Below are 20,760 nucleotides of genomic sequence, written 5' to 3'. Positions count from 1 at the left end.
GGGGCCGAAGGAGGAGAATGGAAATTAGTCCCATAGGCTCTTTTTCTTCTTCATATAAATATTTTTACATAATTTCACAATACACGGCGATATATTTGTACAGTTTCTCCTAGTTTTTATTAAATTGGAGGCATAGTGGCGGTAACCGTTGAGCGTGTCATCAGCGACTGGCGGATTGGAAGTGAACAGCGACCATGCTGGACATATGTACCTAGTATGCTTAAATATTACTTAAATAATATCGGCTGTGCTACCCGCTTGGTCTAGAGCAGTGTTTCCCAAAGTGTGGTACGCATACCCCCTGGGGTACGGGAAGAGTTTGGTGGGGGTACGCGCTACCCCGAGTTATGGCTACGCCTGGTGCAACAAACATTAATACAACATCCATGCTAGAAGGTTTATCGCATGCGGAAGAAGACCAATTATTGTTGGAATTATTAGCTTCAGACGGATTCTTGCAAAATAAATATAAGGAGTGTACTTAAACATCATTTAGGTTGCAAATGCAATATGTGTATCCAGTTTTAACAGAGAAATTCCTGAAATACATTGCCTTTTTCAACTTCATATCTTTGTGAAGTTGGTTTTTCAGCATTTGTAGACATTAAGTCAAAAAAAGGAACAGCCTTTGGGTGTGGAACCGCATCTCAGATTAAAATTACCAAATTATGATGATCTGTCGTTCTGTACGAAATCTGTACGAAAATTATAGAAGGGGTACAGAGATGTCGAAAGTTTGGGGATCACTGGTCTAGAGAGCTACAATATTTATGCCCAATTCCACCGAAAAAAATGTTCTTTTGATTTACACCACCACCGTAGTGGGTGTAGTCGTTCTTTTCGCCGAATGTTTAGCGCAGATTTTTGGTTTTTTAATATTGAGGTTTCAAAATATTAATTGAAAATAGACAAAAAAGTATTATTGCTTTTAAATTATGCACAACCTACTCAATAGAACACAGCCTAATATATCGTTTATCGGTGTTTTGTCTATTGCACTCGGTGTACCTACACCATGGCCCCCACATCCTGAAACGGGCCCTCAGGCTAGGGCAGTGGTCGGCAAACTGCGGCTCTTTGGCCCCTTGAGTGCGGCTCTGCCACAGATGCTCTCTGCCATATTTGACATGACTACAAAGAAGAAGCAAAGAAAATGGAAGAGGATAACCGTTAATGTAATGTTGAATAGACCGAGACTTCGCGTTTATTCAAAACTTAAATGGCTTATTGACCTTTATTTATGTGTCGGGAAAAATTAGCGCATTCAAATTTAGAGAGTTACTACAACTAAAAACTCGTAATTTTGCGCTAAATATTCTGTCGATGATGCAAGGAAGAAAGCAGCCGAGGAGAAGAGTCAAGAAAAATAAAGTTCTGTATTTAATTAGGTACTGAATAAAATCTTTCAACAATGTCAATATTGCAAGTTTTGTGGTTAGTAAAAAGATTTCCAAGAGAGGAAATCAAGAGTAAATTGAGAAATCGATTTATTGATGAGAACCTGGAATCGTGCTTAAAATTAAATCAACAACATATGAACATGACTTACCCAAACTTTACAAGGAGATGCAAGGCCATTATTCACATTGAGTTTGTCAGTCATTGTCATGATTCAATTTTATGGATACCTGACTTACAATTTAATTTTTATTAATAAATAAGATCAGTATTACTTATGATATTCAGTTTTATTCAGTGTACCTACCTATAATTTAATTAGGACTTAAAACATTAACTAAAGTTTATTAAGTAAATAAGCAGTGTACCTACTTACTACCTACGCATATAATTTCAGTTTAAGAAATTTGGCTCTCAAAAGAAATCTCAATCGTTGTACTGTTGATATTTGGCTCTATTGATGAATGAGTTTGCCGACCACTGGGCTAGGGTATTTGACGGGCCCCCTATCCGCCGCTTAGATTAAAGACAGTGTGAAACACTACATTAACGTTTTTCAAATTGTGTTTTAGTTCAAATTGAGGGTACTTATACAGTGAATTATTGGCGATTTTCAATACATCTACTTTAATAACGGAGCTGCCGAGTATCGACACATAATAATCTGAAAATATATTGGACAATTATATAATTTAAAATGTTCATAGTCATGAAGTGTAATAGCGCCGCAGGCGACTTTTTTTACTATTAAAGATAATTTATGATGTGTGTTTATCTCACTTATCTGGTCAACCCGACACGCCGGCCCCTCACAGCCCGGGCCCCCAGGCTAGAGCTTTGTCAACCCTCCCCAGCCATCACCTATACCACTCCAGAATTCGGGTGGACACCGAGAATTTCATTAGGGAACGGGTTTCTAAAAAAATCTGAAATCAGTGTTTCGAAATTTTTGTGTTAGAAATTAAAATCTAAGAAATTTTACTAAAAAGGGTGCTGGAGAATTACAAATCACTTTTTGCCGTGTTGTTTCTCTAAGCCCAGGGTATAGTTTATTGGCTTTCGATTTCAATGTGTAAAATCATTCTGATGATTTTCATATTTTGGGGGGGGCCAAGGCCCCCTGCCCCCCCCCCTGGGTGCGCTACTGGGACAGAGGACTAAATACTACAAACAAGGTGATATGGAGTAACAGAAAGACGTATGATTAATTACCTTGTCTGTATAAAACCTGTGCTAAGATTAATATAAAATGTTAAGTATAAGTTTAATTAATATATATTATGTATGCATGTACCAGAATGAAAGAAGAAGAATGATTGATAACATAAAGAGGATGGATGCAGTAGCAAGAGATTATTATAAGTGTGTATAAATAATCAATATATATTGTGTATCCATGTACCAGTATGAAAGAAGAAGAATGATTGATAATATAAAAAGGATGGATGCAGTAGCGAGAGATTATTATAAGTGTGTATAAATAATTAATATGTTATGTGGAACACACTAATCGAATAATATTTCAATCCGTAAACTCATTAATCGTAAATTGATAAATATAGAATAAATATCCCAGCGAGTGGCAACACCCATGTTTATAGCATAGCAACACCCAAACAGCCAGCCAACGCGTTGGTATGTGTGTGCGTCTGTGTGTATGCAAAAATGTTTCCCGCCAGAAAGGGATCAGGCGCACAAAATAATTAGATAGAATAACGTCGTAGAGTCACTAAAATTCAACTTTTCTGAAATATTATTTGATTATTGTGTTCATAGTAATTATATCTGTCGTCTGTAATATAAATCATAAGGAAATTTGCATATTTAATAAAAAATTAAATCTTGACAAAATCCGCGTGAAGCTTCGCCGATTTCTAACCAAATAAATTAAAATCCTGACCTTTATACAGCTGCGCGGTATAGAGACAGCGGTATAAATCGGGGCAATGCGGGGCCCATATCACCGATCGATATGGTCTCAGACATTGAATGCGAGTTGCAACAATCTAACTGCCATCTTAGACCCAAAGCTGCCTCTCTCTGTTCACAGTCCCAAGCTGCCGCGACCCAACTACCCAAACCCGCCCTCAAAACCCAAAGCAGAGCGTTAAAGGGTTCCCGTAGCACATAGACGGAAGACCGGAGGGTAGCAGCCAAAGACCCTGTGATGATGACAATCCTTGACCCCTAATAAACACTAACCTGTTCTTTTTGATAATAAAGCTTACAGATACAACTCACAGCGGCAGGGTTTTTGGCCGGGAGTGTCTCACAAACACTCCCGGAGTTTTTCACCCCACCGCGGCTCAAATTTTGATGAGCAAACGGGCTTAACATGTCCCGATACGACTGGTTATCGTTTCTTTCTTCTTCTTCTTTCTTCGGACTGCTTGGACTGGTGTGGTGGACGCTTTGTAACAAGCATGACTGGCTTTGCGAAATGGCGTGCCTGCGAGCCTGCTAAAACTGGCAGGAAGATGAGCTGACACGGCGGACTCTCAATGATGAACTCCGCCCCGTGCATGATTCCTAGATGTCCGAAACATCACCTCGAAGCTACACTCAAACTCCTCCTCCTCTGACGTCCTCAAACAAGATGGCAAATTACCGGATTTCAATGGATGGTGATCGGTGGGTGTGCGGATGGTGATGGCAGTGGTCCGGGCGGTGTCCCGAGTGCGTGTGACTGAGAGAACTTTAACTATATTTAGTTGAAAACTTTCTCTTTTTAACTAAAATCAAGATTAAAACAACACCCTTTGCAATAGAGAGGATCTAAAAAAAAAAAAAAAAACCTCACCCGAGTCTCCTCAATACCCGAACGGGACTCTTTAAGACCCAGAAACAAACGGGTCTCCTCAAGACCCGGATTAAAATCACACACGTAAATTCAGAGAAACCTTTAAACAGCGACCTAAAAACAGAGACGAAGGGATAATGCTTAACGTATGTGAGCCCCAAAACTATTAAGGAATACCCAAAGTCAAAGCGAGTTGCCTCTATGAAGAATTAGTATTTTGCTATTTTGTGAAAATAGTAAAATATTATTTCATATTACTATAAAAGACGTAATTTTAAGTTAAAATTGTAATATTAATTAATATGTATTTGTAAAAGGTAAAGGCAACAGACACGTTTACGTCGTAAAATCACAAATATTTATGTGAGGGTCGGTGGATGTCAATTACAGGGCTTATTATTATGTCAATAGGTACCTAGTAAGTAGTTGTAAATGCATAAACTTCAAACGCAAATCAAATCATATGTTTACTCTCGGCATAGGCTATTAATCGCGAGTCTATGCTAGATATAGCTATACAAATGCTCTAGATAAATTCATTTAAAATCAATCGAAACACATAGACGATATTTTATAACGTCAATACATTCATCCACGTGCACATAACATATTATCTCTTGGCACTTGGTCATTTTGACACCTCAGTAAATTCCAATTAAATAAACCAGAGATATTTCATAGAACAAATTAACGAAGACATTAAAATCATGGGTCACCCCCTCTTACTATCTCTTTGGACCAATTAGAAACAGGGATGCTGCTATAAATATAGATACATCCGGGTAATAATTTATCAGTTTTCATCCCGGATCTGCCGGAATCAGTCTTCATCCCGGATCAGTCGGAAACAGTCTCTCGCCGACCAGCAGTCTCATCATCAGTCTTGGACCCGTTCATCTCAGTCTCGCGCCGCTCAACTCTACTCGTCGCTCCCGGAGCCCTCGAACCATCTTGTACCCGGAAGTACTACCCGGCGAAATAATCTTATCCCGTTCACTTACGGGTGAGATTATTTCTCGCGTATTCGATCTAAATCGAACTCGGGTCGCCGTGTCTACGTGTCTGGCGTCTCACCTACCACGCTGAATATAATATAAGAAAAATTGAACTGCTGCACCTATGGAAAATAAATAATATCGAATCAAAACAAGAGCTGTATATAACTCTTAACAAAAAGAAATAACATCTTTTTCTTTTCATTAATAACCCCTCACCGACTGAGCTGAAATAATTCAACGAAATATGCAGGCGTCATATTAGTTGAAGGGGGGAGTTGTTATTAGGTGAATGACACGAACATAATTTGTAGGCCCTGAGTGGGTGCCCTCCTGGTGGAGTAGTTGGAGACCCAACTATTTTGGTCTGACCTCCAAAGCCAAATCTATCACTGGACATATGACGGTTGCCCCTTGACAAAGCTAAACAGGATGAAATATGTAATGAGTCCCACGGTTTATCTTGCCAGGTCCCACCACCTCTCAAGGTGAACGGTGGAGGAGATAAGTCGGTCACAGACCATCTATATATAGGTAATAAGGTAATAAAGTTAAATTTTGAAAAAAATACATGCTTAGGTAAAGGGTTAATTAAGATAGATTGAACATAGAGTACGATATGATTGGTAATGTAATTTGTAATATAACTTGTAATATAAAAGGTAAATGTAAAATAATATGCAATGGGTTAGTTAAATAATAAAGCGGGATATATGGACGGGCGTTAATGGTATATGGTAATTAGGGTATGTAATTCAGGTGATATTAATATTAATCGTATGTAAATCGATATCACTACATGTTGCACAAATACGGTGTAGTAATTGTAAACATATGCTTATAACCTATTGTGAAGTCTTCCATTAGCACATTTTGTGCAATCACAAAGTCTGAACAACATATAGGCAACCATAAATCCGCGGAATATCGCGAAGTGAACTCTCGCTCGCACGTACGACGGCATCACTGTCACGCGCGCCTGGTGGCAAATCGTAGGTTGTCCGTCCTGAATGGCGATCGAGTACCAGAATAAGGTGCGAGAAACCCTTGATTGATGGAATATGAGCATATGCAAAGCAATTATTATTACCTATATGTTTGGTTGATGGAATGACATCCGTCAACCGGATGTAAATGCGTAGCATGTGGCGGTATCGGTGTGAGAAAGGGTGGAAAAGGTGTCGTGATCAACTTTTCCGGTTGATAAATATAAATTTCATACTTTTAATCAATAGGGGGGTTCATAACCTACAGATTATTTATTCGGAGTCTAACGTACGGAGAATATTTAGGCCGTCAGAGGTCCGTGAAAACGACCCTCTGTCAGGAGCACGCCGAAGTATTGGTATGCGCTATTGCAGGCCTGGTGCCGCAGATATTCCAATTTGACTACTGGAATATGATACCTTATCATCCAGGCAAGCTTGGAAGTATTTTTGTTTTTGGGTTGAAGGTACCTACACGCCACCAAGGTTCACGGCCCGGCCGCCTCTGTAACGGCTCTCCCTCAGCCATGAGGAACGTCACCACACGGTATACTGTATCGATGGGAAATTCAAAGATGAAAGCCAGATACTCTACCGTACGTGCGTTTTTCGCTTAGTTAACCCCGAAACAAGAAAACAATGCTACATGTCATTGCTCTTCGATGTACTGAGACGTATACATAATAAATGTAAGTAACATGATTTTCGGCCCGATAAAATCGCGGCGACGCTCGGCGCCAACCGCCTGATATAGATAGTTTATACATAGCTTTTTGATGGAAATAATTGCAGACCGATTTAGCACAAATGTCATAATGAAACCGTTATACAAATTCTGCAACCACCAAACGTTGGACAAAGAAATTCGAACACCCCTAATTGAATAAAAAGGGCGGATTTTAAAATCAGATATCCAGTCTTCTTGTGCCTTCAGAGTTAATCTCCACGACACTCTGAATCACGATTTATTCGAGAAATCACAAACAAATTTGCCAGTTGCGCGTTGTGAATTCTGCCGGGCAGGATCACCACCCCCTTTGAGCCACCCGTCGGTTGGTGGGGAGCGGTACCTAACGTCGTCAAATTCCTAACTGTCACTTTGACAGTTCGCGATATCGTTCAGTGTTGACAAGTGACTTTGACGTTTCGGAAATTTTGGACCTGGCTCCCAATCTTTCGTTCCAGTGCCCCGGGACTCGTGTGACCTCAGCTACCGAATAATAATAATTAATTTAATTTTAAATAATTAATAATAACTAAACTAATTTAAATTAATTAATAATAAACAAATTTAGTTTATTATTTAAATCGAACCTTTTCTAACTTGTTTTGTGAATTTCGGAATTTTAATAAATTGAACTTTTCTAATTGTTTTGTGAAATTCGAAATTTTAATAAATTTAACTTTTCTAATTTTTTTTTTGTGAATTTTAGAATATGAATAAATTGAACTTTTATAACCTTCTTGTGGATTCGGAATTTAAATAAATTGACTTTTTGTAACTTTTCTGTGAATTCGGAAGTGAATAAATCGAACTCTAATACTGACTTTATACTTTTTAATTATTGTGATTTCTTTTAATCATTTGACTTTGACTTTTAATCACTGTGACTTTTGGTTGTGAGTTAAATATATTAATGTGAATTGTGACTTTTTTAATAATAATCCTTGATAAAGGAACGCCACAAGGCTAATATGAACTAGTAATGACAATATACGAATCCTGAAGATTTCGCCTAGTGTTTTAATTGACTTTCTCTACTGTGACTTCTTGGTTATTCACATCCATGAGACCACTGCCTGCTCTCTCCACATTGATGAACCTCCACTTCCAGCGCCAGAGCTAGTCAGGAATTCCAAGGCCTTCATTAGGTTAACATCGTTTGATCGTGGTTGCATTAAACATTACATTATCTTGCTAAAGTTCTGTAAGCCCGCATAAATTAATAAAGTTGTTTTTGAAGTTATAATTCTTTAGGCGCGTTTGGGAAATCTTTTTTGAAAAGTATTTTTGACGTGTGACATGTTACACATAATTTTTCCCAACTCTTTTTCTTCTTCATTTTTTTCCACCAGACCCACGACGAAGAGCCATGCGCTCTTCGTTAATAGGTATACAAACGCGAACAATACAGATGACGAGGATAAAAGGGCGTTTGGCCTGGGTGCCTCGTATTAAACCTATATATATCTATATATAGTCGGGTTAGTTACACCATTTATAACTCGAGAACGGCTGGACCGATTTTTATGATCTTTAATTTGTTAGATTTGTCTCCGCTCGGAATAGCAGAATAACTATTAAAATATCGGATAAATCACGGAAAAAATACATTATGAAGACAATTCATTTTCTCATACATTTTGACATTTTGAAAAATGACCTCGCGCATTCGAAAATAAAAGAAAATCACAAACAATTTTAATCCATATACAACGATACATGACAGAAAGAATAAACAAGAAACAAATGAAAGGCGTTGTGTGCATTATCTATCCTTTGACAGTTGATTAAGTTCAGCCTCAGATAATCCCGAAAGACTTTGTTGTATACCCCGGTGAATTTTGGAGGAAGTTGTCCTGCCTGAATCTTTTTTACTTCTTCGACAGCGTCCAAAAATAAAGCCAAGGATAAAATTACATGATCTCATTGCTGGTATTGCTCATTATTTACCTACCAATTTCAAAATCCATCCTTCGAACTTCATTCGACAATCGATCTACGTGAATAATCGAGCCGATTACCAGCTAGGTGCGCAAATAGCTATTTCGATCGTGATTTTAAAACGGTAAGTTGCCTTCGAAGATGGTCACTTTGTGAGGTTTTCAAATTTGTGATTGTGTGTGCATCGATAACTGCTTCATTATGTAATTTTGAATTATGTGATTAATTTTCCAGTGTTTATCATTTGATGATTCGTCAAAATGCTGACAACTATTTGCTGCGATTTTGTTGATTGCTTAAAATCGAGACGGAGCGCCTCACTTTCATTCGGTTGAACCAAGCCAAACTGCGATCGGAGGAGTATATTCATTTACGCGATGCAATCAGCACCGTAGGAGATGCAGCTAATGTTGGTCGATTGACTATTTTATCGGCGATGTACATTGGCAGCCCACGTCATATGCATGAATATGCGCTAGATGCAATGAAATATGTTCGTCATTACGGTCGTCCAGATCTATTCATCACCTTTACATGAAATCCGAAATGAATAGAAATTGTTCAACTGCTACTCCCCGGACAAACATCAAGTGATCGGCACGTGTCTTCAAACAAAAAATCCTGTCGCTGATAAACTACATTGTTAAGCATCGCGTCTTTGGGAAACTCGATACTGGATGTATTCGATTGAATGACAAAAACGAAGCTTGCCGCATGCACACATTCTTATTTGGTTAGTCGAAAGAATTCGACCAGACCAAAAAGATGACATCATATGTGCCGAGATTCCTGATCCCGAAACCGATCCAGACCTGCATGATGTTGTAATTACTTAAATGATTCATGGACAGTGTGGCGCCATCAACCCCCCCCCCCCCAATCAGCGTGCATGGTCGACGGCAAGTGTTCCAAGCGTTATCCATGAAGTTTATCGGCGGAGACTATCACTGCCAAATATGGTTATCCACTGTAACGGCGTCGATCACCCAATAATAACGGTAGAACTATCACAACGAAAATGAAGTGAAACGATATCGTGGTCGACAACACTTGGATTGTTCCGTATTCGCCACTTTTTTCCAAAACATTCAAGGCGAACTGCAACGTGGAGTTTTGCAATTCAGTGAAATCCATCAAATACATCTGCAAATATGTCAGCAAAGGCAGCGATATTGTAGTTTTTGGCGTTCAAACTCCCAATACCAACGATGAAATCACGCACTATCAAGTTGGTCGATATGTGAGCTGCAATGAAGCAATTTGGCGTATTCTCTCATTTCCCATTCATGAACGTCATCCCACTGCTGTACATTTGGCAGTGCATCTGAAGAATGGTCAACAAGTTTATTTCAACGCATCGAATGTTGCTCAACGTGCTGAAATATCTCCAGCGCCAACATTGACCAGTTTCTTTTCGATTTGCCAAAGCGATCCGTTTGCACGAACGTTGTTCTACTCTAAGATGCCACGATATTACACTTGGAACGCTTCATCGTAGAAATTTCAACGTCGGAAGTAAGGCGATGTGGTTCCTGATCATCCGGATGTGCATTCTACTGATGCTTTTGGTCTCATTTACACAGTTCATCCGAAGAATGGCAAATGATTCAACTTGCGGTTGTTGCTGGTAAATGTGCGTGGGCCGACATCATTTGAATCATTTCGAACTGTCAATGGTGTAGTGTGCCCAACATTTCGTGCTGCATGTCAAAAGCTCAATTTGCTTGAAAATGATACTCATTGGGACATGACAATCGCTAAAGCATTTGTTTCTGCATCTCCAAGTCAGATACGCACATTATTTGCTATCATTATTTCGACATGCTTCTCATCAAATCCACCTGAACTGTAGAAAAACTACAAGGATGACATGTCAGAAGACATTTTACATCGAATTCGTGTCATTTCAGGGAATCCTGATCTCGAGGTGAATAAGGAGATACATAACCAGGTTTTCCTTTTGATCGAAGACATGTGTTACCTCATGTGCGGCAGTTTGTTAGTCAAGTTAGGAATGTCAATGCCACATCGTGGAGTGAATTACGCTTTCAATCTAGAATTGGAACGTGAACGTGAAAATGATCGAGATGCATTTAACTAATTAGTTCGAACGAATGTACTAATGTTGAACTCCCAACAGAAGGTAGTGCACGATACGTTAATGAAGGCAATTGATGATGGAAATGGTGGCTTATTTTTCCTCGATGCGCCCAGTGGAACTGGAAAGACATTCCTCATGTCATTGATTTTGGCCACTGTTCGTGCGAGATCCGAAATTGCTGTAGCAGTTGCTTCTTCCGGGATAGCGGCCACGTTGCTAAAAGGATGCCGAACGGCTCATTCAGCGTTGAAATCGCCGTTAAACCTTCAAACGACTGAAAAACCGATATGCAATATTGCGAAACATTCAGCAATGGCCACAGTTTTGGTAGCAAGTAAAATCATCACCTGGGATGAATGTAGAATGGCGTACAAATGGGCATTGTGAGAGATGTTTTGGAGGCGCAATGAATCTACTATCTGGCGATTTCCGCCAAACACTACCAGTCATTCCAAGATCGACCGCTGCCGATGAAATAAATGCTTGCCTCAAATCATTGACTCTGTGGCGTTATGTAAAGAACCTTCAGCTGACGACAAACATGCGAGTTATATTGCTAAACGATCCATCTGCCGAAGATTTTTCTAAGCAATTTCTGACTATCGGTAACGGCCGTGTTCCTGTCGACGAATCGAATGGATTGATTTCGTTTCCGCTGAATTTTTGCAATTTCGTGTCAACAATTGGTTGAGTGAACGAGAAATTCTTGCGGCAAAGCACAAAGATGTGGATCACTTAAACTTCACAATTCAAAATCAAATCGTTGGTCTACTGCATTCCTTCAAATCTATCGACTGTGTAAGTGCTCGGCCGTAGTAATTTGGCGGGCGCGGTGCGGCGGCGTCTAGCGAAACTCAAACGTATAGCCATGTGTATTATGCCCGAAAAAAGACACTGTCTACGAACATTTTACACACGGTTATACGTTTGAGTTTCGCAAGATGCCGGCGCGCCACCCCCGCGCGACCACTACGTTCTTGCACTAGCAAACGAAGACGAAGCAACCAACTAGCCAACTGAATTTTTAAGCTCATTGGATCTTCCTGGCTTGCCACCGCACAATTTACAACTGAAGGTTGGCTCGGTAGTCATCATGCTTCGAAATCTGAACCAACCAAAACTATGTAATCTATTTCATTTTGATTTGATTTTTGCACATTTATTGAACTTAATTCATTTTGAATATTCATTTTAACTTAATAAAAAAAATGAATTTAATTTAGCTAATAAGTTAACACAAGATTATTGATTCTGAGGCGGTACGAAGTTCGCCGGGTCAGCTAGTATTATAATATAAAAGAAAGTCGGGTTAGTTACACCATTTATAACTCGAGAACGCCTGGACCGATTTTTACGATCTTTGATTTGTTAAATTTGTCTCAGCTCTGAATAGCAGAATAACTATTAAAACATCAAAAAAATTCACGGAAAAGAAAATTATGAATAAAATTAATTTTTCATACATTTTGTATCGAACGGCTTTTGACTGATATCAATGGATTTAAACGATGGATCTCGCGCATACGAAAACAAAAGAAAATCACAAAAAATTTAAATCCGTATACAACGCCATCTCTGATACATGACAGAAACAATAAACAAGAAATAAACAAACAAACAAAAGAAAGTATGAACATGGCCTTTTTGACAGTTGATTCAGTTCAGCCTCAGATAATACCGAAAGACTTTGTTATAGACAAATAGCGATCTTGATCGTGATTTTCAAACGATAAGTTGCCTTCTAAAATGTTCACTTTCTGAGGTTATGAAATTTCGCGTATCGATAATTGCTTCATTATGTAATTTTGAATTGTGTGATTAATTTTCCAGTGTTATTTACAATGCCGCGAGCCAGAAGATCTAATCTATCTATCTATATAAAACAAAGTCGGGTTAATTACACCATTTATTTTATAACTCTAAAACGGCTTGACCGATTTTTATGATCATTAATTTGTTGGATTTTTCTCTGCCCTGAATAGCAGAATAGTTATTAAAACATCGGAAAAATTCACGGAAAAAGAAATTATGAAGAACATTCATTTTCTTATAGATTTCGTATGGAACGGCTTTTTTGATGATGTCTATTGATGATATAGAACTGATTGACTGATTTCGATGAATTTTTTTTTGTTCGTACTAAGAAAATCACAAAAAAAATCCGTATATACCGCCATCTCTGATACATGAGTATTGCAATTCAGTAAAGTACATCAAATACATCTGCAAATATGTCACCAAAGGCAGCGATATTGTGGTTTTTGGCGTCCAAACTCCCAATACCAACGATGAAATCACGCACTATCAAGTTTGTCGATATGTGAGCTGCAATGAAGCGATTTGGCGTATTTTCTCATTCCCCATTCATGAACGTCATCCGACTGGTGTACATTTGGCGGTGCATCTGGAGAATGGTCAACGAGTTTATTTTAATGCATCGAATGTTGCTCAACGTGCTGTAACACCTCCAGCGACAACATTGACCAGTTTCTTTTCAATTTGTCAAAGAGATTCGTTTGCACGAACGTTGTTCTACTCTGAGACGCCACGATATTACACTTGGAACGCTTCATCGAAGAAATTGCAACGTCGTAAGCAAGGCGATGCGGTTCCTGATCATCCGGATGTGCATTCTAATGATGCTCTTGGTCGCATTTACACAGTTCATCCGAAGTATGACGAATGCTTCTACTTGCGGTTTTTGATGGTAAATGTTCGTGGGCCGACATAATTTGAATCACTTCGAACTGTCAATGGTATAGTGTGTCCAACATTTCGTACTGCATGTCAACAGCTCAATTTGCTTGAAAACGATATTCATTGGGACATGAAAATCGCTGTAGCAATTGTTTCTGCATCTCCAAAGATCAGATACGCACATTATTTGCTATCATTATTTCGACATGCTTCCCATCAAATCCACCTGAACTGTGGAACAAGTACAAGGATGACATGTCAGAAGACATTTTACATCGAATTCGTGTCGGTTCAGAGAATCCCGATCTCGAAGTGAATGAGGAGATACATAACCAGGCTTTGCTTTTGATCGAAGACATGTGTTATCTCATGTGCGGCAGTTTGTTAGTCAAGTTAGGAATGCCAATGCCACATCGTGGAGTGAATTACGCTTTCAATCTAGAATTGGAACGTGAACGTGAATATGATCGAGGTGCATTGAACCTATAGGTTTGATCGAATGTACCAATGTTTAACCCCCAACAGAAGGAAGTGTACGATACGTTAATGAAGGCAATTGATGATGGAAATGGTGGTTTATTTTTCCTCGATGCGCCTGGTGGAACTGGGAAGACATTTCTCATGTCATTGATTTTGGCCACTGTTCGTGCGAGATCCGAAATTTCTGTAGCAGTTGCTTCTTTTGGGATAGCAGCCACGTTATTAAAAGGATGCCGAACGGCTCAGTCAGCGTTGAAATTGCCGTTAAACCTTCAAACAACTGAAACACCGACAAGCAGTAATGCGAAACACTCAGCAAAGGCCAAAGTTTTGGTAGCAACTAAAAACATCACCTGGGATGAATGCACAATGGCGCACAAATGCGCATTGGCAGCACTCAATCGAACTATGAAAGATCTGCGCAATTACTCAAGATGTTTTGGTGGCGCAATGATTCTACTACCTGGCAATTTCCGCCCAACACTACCAGTCATTTCAAGATCGACCGCTGCCGATGAAATGAACGCTTGCCTCAAATTATAGACTCTGTGGCGCTATGTGAAGAAACTTCAGCTGACGACAAACACGCGAGTTGCATTGCTAAACGATCCATCTGCCGAAAAGCAATTGCTGACTATCGGTAACTGCCGTGTTCCTGTCGACGAATCGAACGGATTGATTTCGATTCCGCTGAATTTTTGAAATTCGTCTCAGCGAAGGATGACCTCATCAACAAAGTGTTCCCGAACGTCATTGCTAACCACAAAAATCAGAATTGATTGAGTGAACGAGCAATTTTTGCGGCAAAGAACAAAGATGTGGATCACTTAAACTTCACAATTCAAAATCAAATCGTTGGTGCAATGCATTCCTTCAAATCTATCAACTGTGAAATAAACGAAGACGAAGCAACCAACCATCAAAATGAATTTTTAAACTTATTGGATCTGCCTGGCTTGCTACCGCACAATTTACAACTGAAGATTGACTTGGTAGTTATCATGCTTCGAAATCTGAACCAACCAAAACTATGTAATCTATTTCATTTTGATTTGATTTTTGCACATTTATTGAACTTAATTCATTTTGAGTATTTTAATTCAGCTAATAAGTTAACACAAGATTATTGATTCTGAGGCGGTACGAAGTTCGCCGGGTCAGCTAGTATATTATAAAAAAAAGCGGCGCACAGACCGCGAGACAGTCAGAATCCTCCGCTTTAATCAACAGCATCAAACCCACGCATCCTTTTGCCGGGAAAATACTTATATATAATAAATAATTATATGGAACTAACATCAAATTAAGAATAAATATAAACCTGTACGTGAATTATAATAAAATAATGTGTCTTGCAAATATATAAAAGTGAATTGACTAAAATCGGTGTCTGCTTTCAAAATACCTACCGCCTCGCCCGTGCTCCTCTATAGCACCACAGTCCCGAATATATTCGAAAAGAAAATAAATACTGAACACAGGAAAATATACCTATAAATAAAAATAAATTATAATAAACAGTAAACACCCTATTCCACTACGTGAGCTAGCCGTGGAGTACCTATTATCGTTTTTGGGGTGGGTATTAGGAGACTAAAATTACAATACTGTTTAATTGAAGAGATTTTTATTATTTGACATTTACTGTTACATTGTATTAACTATTTATTTATAGCATTGACCATAAAAAAGAGTAGTTCTATGATTCAACTTGAACAATAATATTGGTACTATTACAATAATTCACATTAAACCACATATGCATTGAACACCGATGCAAGAACCTGTTAGCGCCAAACGGGCGCATTGTGTAGTACAATATACTGCCGTACATGGACCTGCAAAAAAGAAAACCATGTTTTATTAAAATATGACAAATATTTATTACTAAGGTACCTTTTAATTTTTTTATAAACAAGAAATAGAGATAGCAAAGAGTATTTTAAAGGTTCAATGATCACGTTATGTGCTTTCACATGCTATCACAGGAAACTGCCGCTACTGAAAAAAAAGGATGTAATGTCGTTTTTCTTGGCATTTGAAATGTTATCAGACTGATGTTCCCATCCCGTAGCACACCGGGTCCGACCCCATTCGGGCCCAATAGGACACGCGGACATGATGGCAACCGAGGTCAATTTTGCGGCCTTTACTAAATTCGCCAGAGCGTACGGGGACACTCTCGACTCCCCTTGCGACTCTTCAAATTAAAGTCACTCTGATAGTTGCTATAAAAATTAGCATCATGCATTCGCACTTCGGTGCAAGGTTGCATCACCAGTCCCGTGCGGCTCTGCTCGGGACAAAATAAGGGCTTAAATTCTTTGATCTGGCACACGTAAGGGTTATATTAGCCGGCCGCGTATAACGTGGCTGCGTATACATAACGGGTGCGGAGGTGGGAGTTTTACACACCATGTTCTTATCCCGTAGCACATTTTGAACCTTTAAACTAACATTGTCACTTAGCAAAATCTGGCGAAATCACCAGAACAACAATGAGGTCACCTGACGCGTACCGCGCTACATCGACACCCGCATGAATGAATGAACTTTTTTATCATTTTTTACGTGCCTACACATTATCGAATCACGTGTTTTTGTCTTTTAATGTTTGATAAAATGAATTTTCTAAAAGAATATTGTCTATTACCTATGGTCTGTCTATTGAGTTTTGTTCAAATTACGTTTGGAATATAGTCATATTTCAGTAAATCCATGTGCCATGGTTTTTCATTTTTTTTAAATTATTAATTTTCAACGCATTATATAGTAAAATATATACGGTAAAATAATATATTTGCAATCTCTCTGGACCGAAATCTGAATTAGACATTTTTTTATCAAAAAAATAGACACATTTAACATAAACTAAAATAATTCTAAACATACTGATTACAATATGTATATCCTTTACCATTCAAAGAATGACTTAATATCCTACTAATTATGATTTGTTTATAATAATAAAATTATTTATTTTAGAAATTGGTAGCATTATTTTGAAATCCATTCTATTATGTGCTCCCTTCCATCATCATTGGATATCATGTAGAACTGACATAAAATGTTAAAAATATGTTACGAAATCAGTGTCAAATAGTCTCTCAGCTCGAGTGTGGGTCTAGGACGATTTGGCACCGCGAACTGGCCTCCGCCGATTGGCCTCCGGTAATTGGCCGCCGGTACAATCGGACGCCGGCCCAAATGGACGCCGACCCAATTCGACGCCGACCCAACTGGCCTCCGGGAGATTGGACGCCACACAGTTGAATTAAATGCGCAAAGGAATAGACGTACGTTACGATTTGTTGGAGTAAATAAGCAAGTCAGTTTAATATGCTTCTATCTTCTCAGAAGTCGTACCTTATACATTTCGCGCTTGACGCGCTTGACACATTTTTAATATAGATTGAGAAAAATTATTATGCCTGATGATGTTTATTAAAAGCAAATAATTCTTCCCTCGCTAAAACTTAAAGATGTGCATAATCAATTAATTTATTGTCTATACATGGGTACTTATTTATATTTACAACAAATATTAAAAATAATGTTAGATGTTAGAATGAAAATTACATTATATTTCAGCGTTTTATCGACTTAATATTATAATAAAGCTTAAACATGTATATTATTATGCATAAATGCGTATTTTAAGATACTCGTAGTATGAAATTACAAACAAAATATTAAGTAAGTTATCTGCTAAGTATAAATGTTTTAGTAGTTTGATTGATAAACTACTTAGGTACTGGGTGCCGGACGAAATCTCGAAGGCCGAAATCCCAAAAGCCTAAATCCCGAAAGCCGAAATCCCGAATATCGAAATCCCGAACGCTGAAATCCCGAATGGCCGGAATCCCGAAGGCCGAAATCCCGAAAAAAAAAAAATACAAACATCAATAATTGCGCAATTTTTGCAAGAGACACAAAAACCTATTTTTTGTAGAAATATAAAAAAAATGTAAAATACAAACATCAATAATTGCGCAATCGTGAATTGCGCAATTTTTGTAAGATGCACAAAATCCATTCGTTCTACAAAATGGTCTCTCCTGAAAAAAATTGCGCAATCAGAAAAACCCATTTTCCGAAAAAATGGGATTTGTCTCTCTTACAAAAATTGCGCTCACTATTGCGCAATTATTGATGTTTGTATTTTTTCATTTTTCGGGATTTCGGCCATTCGGGATTTCAGCATTCGGGATTTCGGCCTTCGGGATTTCGTCCGGCACCCAGTACCTAAGTAGTTTATCAATCAAACTACTGAAACATTTATACTTAGCAGATAACTTACTTAATATTTTGTTTGTAATTTCATATTATCTTAAAATACGCATTTATGCATAATAATATACATATTTAAGCTTTATTATAATATTAAGTCGATAAAACGCTGAAATATAATGTAATTTTCATTCTAACATCTAACATTATTTTTAATATTTGTTGTAAATATAAATAAGTACCCATGTATAGACAATAAATTAATTGATTATGCACATCTTTAAGTTTTAGCGAGGGAAGAATTATTTGCTTTTAATAAACATCATCAGGCATAATAATTTTTCTCAATCTATATTAAAAATGTGTCAAGCGCGAAATGTATAAGGTACACCTACTGAGAAGATAGAAGCATATTAAACTGACTTGCTTATTTACTCCAACAAATCGTAACGTACGTCTATTCCTTTGCGCATTTAATTCAACTGTGCGGCGTCCAATCTCCCGGAGGCCAGTTGGGTCGGCGTCGAATTGGGTCGGCGTCCAATTGGGCCGGCGTCCGATTGTACCGGCGGCCAATTACCGGAGGCCAATCGGCGGAGGCCAGTTCGCGGTGCCAAATCGTCCCATTCCCTGTTACATACCCCGGGGCGGCAACGTTCGAAAAGATATTTGTAATGACCTTAACTCGTCATAGTAAAAACAAATCTGTAAATACAAACCTCTAACCTGTGGGGCCCATATTATGATCTTATTAAGATCGGATATGGTAAAAAAAATCGTTTAAGTTTAAGGGACGACATCGTATTCTGCATACAGTACCTACGTAATATATTATTAAACGCATATTCGCCAACTATAAAAATACACTAAAATATGTTTCGTAGTTTAATAATATTGTATAATATTATAATGATTTCAATTAAGTTCTTTCTTAGTATTGCAAATAGAAGATTTAATATTAAAAAAATGTTGATTCATATTAATTATCAGCATATAAATTTGTATAACCAATAAACAGCATGCCTAATAAAAAAGTTTACAAAAAGAGTAGGTACCATTAAGAATTTTAAGTTTACAAATTACGTATTTAAAAAAAACCGTGTTTATAAGAAAATAAATAAATAAACAAATTTTTAATATTTTCTTCAAGATTTTAATTTACATTATATCCATTTACTATAAACTATAAACATTTAATAACCACCCTATGGTACGTGCACTAACAAGTGAGCTAGCCAGATTTGTGTCGTGCTATTAAGGGTGTGTTATTTTTAAAAAATGCTTAGAACAGCTATAAATTTCAGTTTTTCGGGAAATGAAAATTTGTAGAATATTTATCGAAATTCTTTATCATGGTAAACAAGGGTAGGTATTGATATATTTTCGTTTACAGACCTTTCGTTCAAACGTAGGTGGAAAATGTAGAAAAAATGGCAATATTTTATTTGATCTCTCTAATCCCGGTTTCTTGAGAAATGTAGCTTTAAATTATCGACTATTACAAAACTATTAAATGTTTACATAATTGGGTGATTTATTTCTCAACGATGGAGAGAAATATTGAAAACCTGTTATGTAGCACCATTGACAATAAATACATTTTTTTAAATCTATACGTTTAATTCAATCATATGAAGAATATAAGCACCTATTACAGTAAAGAAAATTAAGCTGAAAGGGAATATTTTGAATTTTAATTACGAAAATCTGCACATCTTTATTTGAATTTAGAACGTTGGCTGATTTCATTTTTAGTGGAAGGATACACTTAATTATAGCCATACAATCGTTTGCAAACTCAAACTAGCTATGTGATATTAATATTATAATACCTATATTCTGCCCCCATAAGCAAAAACACAGCTAATGGGAAAAAGTCAATTTTGAGAAAAGAGAGGTTATCACGTTTTTCATTGCTGCTTCATTAAAAGTTAATCAATTTTAATAAATGTTTCGGTTTATAATAGATTATTTAAAAATTGATATTTTCATTACATAAAAATTGCAAAATTACAAAAATATTGATTATAAAACTCCACTATTGTCTTTTTATTTATGATTTTGAATGGAATAATGTCAGTTTCATAAGGAAAAAAACAGTAAATATGTTTTTTTGCTTATAATTTAAATTGTAATGGATATTTTTGAAAAATTAAATACTTGTTATGGTTTTTTGTTCATTAAATAATTTTGGAATGACAATATATATTTTTAAATATACAAAAATCCGTCAGTTTTGGTGGGAAGACTCCCAAAACGTCATCCTATTTGTAGGCATTACTCTTCCTTATTTTTGAATTATGCATTTCTTCTTTTCCATATATGATCCATAAACTGCTGACCTGTTAATTAATATTTAATTACCACATTTAAATATCATGTTAACTATATCTAATGGCCAGTCGCGC

Source organism: Rhyacophila brunnea, unplaced genomic scaffold (assembly GCF_057557595.1).
Source record: "Rhyacophila brunnea isolate RB1 unplaced genomic scaffold, BYU_Rbru_1.0 scaffold_9, whole genome shotgun sequence".
Classification (NCBI taxonomy): Eukaryota; Metazoa; Arthropoda; class Insecta; order Trichoptera; family Rhyacophilidae; genus Rhyacophila; species Rhyacophila brunnea.
Note: the sequence above shows the minus strand (reverse complement) of the source record.